Consider the following 6685-nt stretch of genomic DNA (forward strand, 5'->3'; position numbering starts at 1 on the left):
CGTAATATTTATAATCGATATCCCAATATCACATTTTGTCAATATCGTGCAACCCTAGTTCAATGTTAATTTTTCATTGCATACTTAAGACCAGTGTGAAACGTAAGAATTAGAAAAAATAAAAATAAGGGTTATGTATCAAGATTGGCTGCAACCGTGGGTTACCCTCAGCACAGACCACAGCAGACAGAAAGTTTACAGGCCAACAGTATTTATTTTCTCTGACTGCTCACACTTAACACAACTTTTCAACTACAAACCGTGCCCCTCTGATGGCCCGGCTACAGGCAGGCCCACGGCCCGTTGCTCAATGTTTTCACACAGCTACCAAAACCATCTCCTACAGTCCAGTCCTCTCTCTGTGGTGTGTGGCAGCCAGCTGAAGGTCCAGCACCTACTGCATATAAAGGGAGAGCTTTATACTTAAAGGGGTGATAAAGAATGCGAGAACCGATTTTACCCTGTCATAGTTGAATAACGACAGTTCAGTGGGTAAAAAGACATACATAGAAGCTCAAAATCCCATTGACACCCCTTTACTATGAAAAATCATATTTTGAAACTGCTGCTGAAAACGGGCGAATCTCAACAAAGCTAGTTGTTGCGTAAGCATCTCAAAAATCCGGAACCTTAAGAGAACAGTCACGCCCAACATTTACATAGGCTACACAACTGACACCTGAGATCAGGTAGTCTTCTGAATCTAGCTAGGTCACGCAGATCTCTGCTATTCCATTACAAAATTCACTTCTGAAACTTTTTTATGCGAGAAATCAACTATGTAAAGCTCAAATATGGGCCGCTTTTACAAAAATGGATGGCTAATTGCGAAAATTTTTCCGACTGTGGGTCGGAATTCAGCGTCGGTGCTGCCTGGGTTGTTGCCCTCACGCCCGGCCTGCTGTGAGCTCCGTTACGGCTGGCAGCCATACCACGCCAGAGTCACCGGTAACACCGCTAATGGACCACTAAGCAGCGCGCTCTGACAGACCTCCAGGGCCTGCAGCTCCCTTCTTCCTGCTAGCTAAATGCCCGGTATGTGTGAGTCAGAGCGCGGTCAGCGAGCTTGTTACACCAGCAATCTGTTACCACAGGTTCCAGTTACTCTTTTAATGTGTGTAATTATAATGTGTTGAGTTATTTAAACAAACGATTGGGGAAATAAACGCCGCTTGTCCGTGAGTCTCATTGATAGCGCCTGCGGCTGGACATAGCTCTATCAATGAGAGCTAGCATAGCCACCTCTTAGAATTCCTCTCGGAATTCACAAATATTCATTAACTTGAAATCGGACACAGTTGTTAGCTTTATAAGATCTTTACCCGCCTTCACACTGGCAGTTGAAATCATCTCCGATTACGGCTCGAAATGACCGGAAGTATTAATTTCCTATGGAGATTCGCAGACCGCATGCGAATGGGTCCGAACCGGGTCCGAACGATACGGTGCGAAAAAATCGTGTCAGTTGGTCATCCGGATGCGTCTCAAAAAATTTTAACTCTTGCGAAAAGCTAACGGACGGTTCCTATCCAACGGAAGTTAGCGTTGTTATGGTACTGATAAACAAACCTGCTAATGCTAATTGGTTAGCTAGCAACAGACGTCTAACTATTGACATTATACCGCTATATCACATTTAACCGAACTTGACATGTCAACGTCCTGGGCAACTTTACTCCACGCAGCAGCCTTTCTATTTATATCTGTGTAAGAGAGGTCAGAGAGAATCGGACATTCTGAGACTTATCAGTCCTTCTGGTTGTTCTGCCATTTTTGTAAATCGCTTCCGAAGCTTTTCAACGGTGTAGTAACACGTCCGCTGGGGTAGCGTATTATGTACGGAGCTGATTTCAACTGCCAGTGTGAAGGCGTTAGGTAGATGTTGTATAAGTGGCGCGGACGAAATTCAAACTGTAAATATACTCAAATTAAGGCGAAAAGGAAGCTAACTATCCGTGATTTGTAGCTAGGATTGAAGGGACAGTCACAGCTAACGAAACACCTAGTCTTCACAAAAAATCATTAACTTGAAATCGGACACCGTTGTTAGCTTTATAAGACATATAGTTAGATGTTGTGTAAGTGGCGTGACGAAATTCAAACTGTAAATATAATCGAATTAAGGCGAAAAGGAAGCTAACTATCCGTGGTTTGTAGCTACACATAGCAGGATTGAAGGGACAGTCGCAGCTAACGAAACACTTTGTCTTCACAAATATTCATTAAATTGAAATCGGACACCGTTGTTAGGTTTATAAGACATATAGTTAGATGTTGTGTAAGTGGCGGACGAAATTCAAACTGTAAATATAACCGAATTAAGGCAAAAAGGAAGCTAACTATCCGTGGTTTGTAGCTACACATAGCTAGGATTGAAGGGACAGTCGCAGCTAACGAAACACTTTGTCTTCACAAATATTCATTAAGTTGAAATCGGACACCGTTGTTAGGTTTATAAGGCATATAGTTAGATGTTGTGTAAGTGCCGTGACGAAATTCAAACTGTAAATATAATCGAATTAAGGCGAAAATGAAGCTAACTATCCGTGGTTTGTAGCTACACATAGCTAGGATTGAAGGGACAGTCGCAGCTAACGAAACACTGTGTCTTCACAAATATTCATTAACTTCAAATCGGACACCGTTAACACCGACAGCTTTATAAGACCCTTAGTTATATTTTGTATAAGTGGCGTGACATGTGTGTAACATGTGGTAACAGATTGCTGGTGTAACAAGCTCACTGACGGTGCTCTCACTCTACACAACGGGCCATTTAGCTAGCAGGAAGAGGGGAGTTGAAGGCCCTGGAGCTCTGTCAGGGCAGCGGTGTTGGTAGTCCCTGCTGTGGGCTGCCAGCGCGTGACCGAACTCCGTACCTCACAGCAGGCGGGGTCTGTGAAGGAAGGCAGGCCGGGCGGCGAGGCAGCACCGACGGGCGGCGAGGCAGCACCGGCGGCTGAACTCCCACACACAGTCTTACTAAATTTGCAATTAGCCATCAATTTTCGTAAACGGCCCATATTTGAGGTTTATATAGTTGATTTTTCGCTTAAAAAGTATCAGAAGTGAATTTAATAACGAAATAGCCCGATAAACAATGTATAACTTTGCAGTGTCTGAAATATGAGAGTCTCCCATGTGTAGCTCATTCTGAATATTCATGAGCATACCATATTTGGAAGAAAAGCTCTTGTTCCAAATAGAGCCATATTCACAGGGTAGTTAAGGGCCTAATAAAATATCATTCGGGCAATTTTCAGCCCAACCAATGTTACATACCCCATTAGGAGACCTTAAGGAACAGTGTAAAATACCCTATATAATCATTCTATCACCCCTTTAACACACTACTTCATATTCCAGGCCTATAGGTGGCACTGTTTCTGCTACAGAAATTCACCAAAAACAGAGAAGACGAGGCAGAGCGCGCGCATAAAGCTGCGCGCTGTATACAAACAGACAGTAGAAGAAGAAACCAAACGCAATATCAATATATTCTCCAGCAGGAACACAAGCATGTAGTCCGCCATGGTTGTTGTTGTTGTTATGAGACATTGTCGCGGGATAAGAGGCTTCACCATCAAAACGAAGACGCAAGGCGGCATTTTCGAATTTTTCACCCTGGGACCAGGTTTCAAAAAGTGCATCTTCAGGCAGTGCGTTTACAGGATTCGTTTGGATGATCGGCCCAAACGATGCAAAACAAGCGTTTCCGTGTGGATGGCCCCTCAATTCCAACCAACAGCTGAGACAATCAACTCAGCTGGCACTGCTCTCTCCTGCTCTATCTACACACCTGTCTCCACTGCAGCTGATTACAGGCCACGCCCACCTCCACAGGTTATAAACTCTGAAATATATCCTGAAAACTAAATGGGCAAATATGTGGCTGGAGGGCAGTGCAAAGGATTTTCTAAATACAATGTCCAAAATAACAAGATTGTTTTTGTTATATCTTAAGTTTGTATGTTGATATCACAAAAAACCTTCCATATATCTGTCTTAACTTAATTACTCTGCATGTGAACATACTGATTAATACATGATTTTATCTTTCAGGACCAACAGTCATCAAAGTGGAAGGAGGGGCTGATGCTGTGTTACCCTGTTCTCTCAGCACCAAGGAGAACATCTTCTTTGTCTGGAGGAAAGTTGCTCAGAAAGATGATGGTCTGAAGGAGGTGTTCCTGTATGATGGAGGCATTCATTACAACAACGGTCGAGATGGTCAGAGTGAAGAGTTCAAAGGTCGAAGCTCTCATTTTCCAGAAGAATTGGAACACGGCAACGCCTCCATAATCATCAGAAATACAAAGATATCTGACAGCGGAGAATACACCTGTGATTTTCCTCGTCTTCAGCCACCTTAAATATTCCACATTAAGCTTGTTGTTGTTGGTGAGTACTTTCATTATGTCTGCTCTTTTTTTTAAACATTTAAATATGTCTGCAAGATAATACAATTTTATTTTGAATTGTCTGTAAAAGTGCTAATATTTTACAAGCACTAACTCATGTTTTGTTTTTACCTTTTAGATCCTATCTTAAAAGACAGAACGGGGGAAATATCTGAAGTGAGTCCTGATTTTAACAACGTTACTCTCTACTTGTCACATGTATGTGATCACAGGCCTGATATGATTCAAAACACGTTAAATCTGGGGGATCATACAGTGACATTTATACGCCAACATATTTTATTTCTTTGTAACTGTTTTTTCAAGTTGATAATACTTCCCAAGCACTAACTAATGTTCTGTTTAGCCTGTTCTCTTAGGGCTCATTTTGATCATGTATATTTCTGTCTCTTAATACTGAAACATTTTAATCTGTATAATACCAGGACCACAAAGAACTGATGTATGTAAATGACCTCACTGTTAAACAAACACTCATCAGGTTTCATTAGGTGTGTTGATTTCACTTCAGGCTTTGAAAGAGCTGAATTGATAAAATATTAAAACATAAAAGTAGAAGCTTTCTTTATTTTTCCCTTTCACTTCCTATTTAAAATACAGTAAATCAGTCATAATGAGGACCAGTCATTTAACTTAACTGCTGCTCTTCAGCAGGGATAAGATAACCAGCCGTCTGACATCCCTAAGGAGAATTGTGGCAGGGATCTTACTGGAGAGTCTCTTTGTACCTTTTGCCACTTGAAGTTTTGCGGCTCCTTCTTTGACTGACCCCATGACTGGTACAGGGTAGCTTGGGAAGGTTCTCACACGTGCATCTCTCACGATGCCTTTTCTGTCAGTATCGACACTGACTACTCTGGCCAACTTGTACTGACCTCTCAGGGCATTTTGGGAGCATTCAGACTACATCTCCCACAGCCACATTTCGCTGCCTGATATGCCACTTGCTCCTTATGAACAGGTTGGGGCCAGCCAACTGGCTCCACTTCGTCCAGAATTTGCTGACCTCTGCCTGAGTACTTTGAAGTCTCTTGTAAGGTTAGCATTCAAAGCGCAAATCTCCTCGGTCCCCTCTCGCACTGGCTCTTCCCAATAAACGAGAGTTGAGGATAATGGGGTACTCCACACAGTTTTCCTGGACTTGAGTCTTTGCGTCAACTGGTCTCTCATTTGCCCGGTTGGCTGCCATGAAGAGAAATGTTTGAAATTCCAACAATGTGTAAACTCCATTTCCTCCGAGGTTGATCAGGGCCCTTTTCACTATCCAGACAGCTGCCTCTGCTGCTCCATTCCTATGGGCAAAATCTGCAGGATGGATCTTCCAAAACCACTTTGTCCCGTGCTTGGCAGCTTCTTCTTCAAGCTCAGATTTTTTCAGTCGATCCATAAATGTGTGAAGCTCCTCAAGAGCAGGTTTGGCCCTCACAAATTTAGTGCCAGGATCAGACCAGAGTTTACTGGGATGCCCTCTTATTGAAGTCAACCTTTGGTAGGCTAGCAGGAAACCCTTGGATGACTGGTCACTAACTACATCAGTATGTATTGCCCTTGAAGTCATGCAGCAGAAGACAATCCCCCTGACCTTGAGATTGACTTTCTTCCTAACTTCATCTTTTACCTCGTAAGGGCCAAACAGGTCCACGGTTGTGAACTCAAATGGGCCTCTTCGCTCAGGTGGAAGGTCACTCATGATCTGCTGACAATCTTTCTGCAGACCACACAGCTGTCCACTATAAAAGCCTTTGACCTTTTATTACACATGCTTTTTTCCTCATCTTGAGAAGGATTCCTTCTATTCCCTCATGGTTCACTTTCTGGGTTTCTTGTGCCAGCAATGTACACACCCAGGGGTTAAATTGGGCCCGGGCTCTCGGGGCTCGGCCCGGCACATAGCCTGCTCGTTTTGTTCGGATGTGCCTGCTTGCAGTCTAAATATGTCATATAAAATTTGATGAAAGTGATGCTTTTGAAAACATGATATTTCTGACAATAAATGAAAGATTTTTGAAATTGCATGCCTATTTTGTCTTGACGGAGCTGAGATGAGAACAATCAGAACACAGCAACACAACCGCAGCACTGCAGACAATTCATCACTGCGGGTCAACTACATAACGCCAAAGTCTCTATGTCGGTAGGATTAACAGAAGAATGCCTTCTCATAAAGCTAAAAACCCGTTTGCAGCGGTGGAAGCCCGGTGCTTTCAAAGCCCAGCTACGAAGTTCATGTCGTTGACCAAGCCGTTGAACCGGTTCTCACTGTC

The 6685-nt window shown here is 43.1% G+C and overlaps 1 long non-coding RNA gene across 1 annotated transcript; it reads left to right on the forward strand.

The window, feature by feature from the left end:
- The first annotated feature begins 3888 nt into the window (after positions 1–3888).
- On the forward strand, positions 3889–4676 carry LOC120557700. Its single transcript, XR_005639007.1, has 3 exons — positions 3889–3967; positions 4063–4401; positions 4540–4676. It is a non-coding gene; the product is annotated as an uncharacterized LOC120557700 (long non-coding RNA).
- The last annotated feature ends 2009 nt before the right edge of the window (positions 4677–6685 follow it).

The sequence above is a fragment of the Perca fluviatilis genome, chromosome 4, assembly GCF_010015445.1.
Source record: "Perca fluviatilis chromosome 4, GENO_Pfluv_1.0, whole genome shotgun sequence".
NCBI classification, from domain to species: domain Eukaryota; kingdom Metazoa; phylum Chordata; class Actinopteri; order Perciformes; family Percidae; genus Perca; species Perca fluviatilis.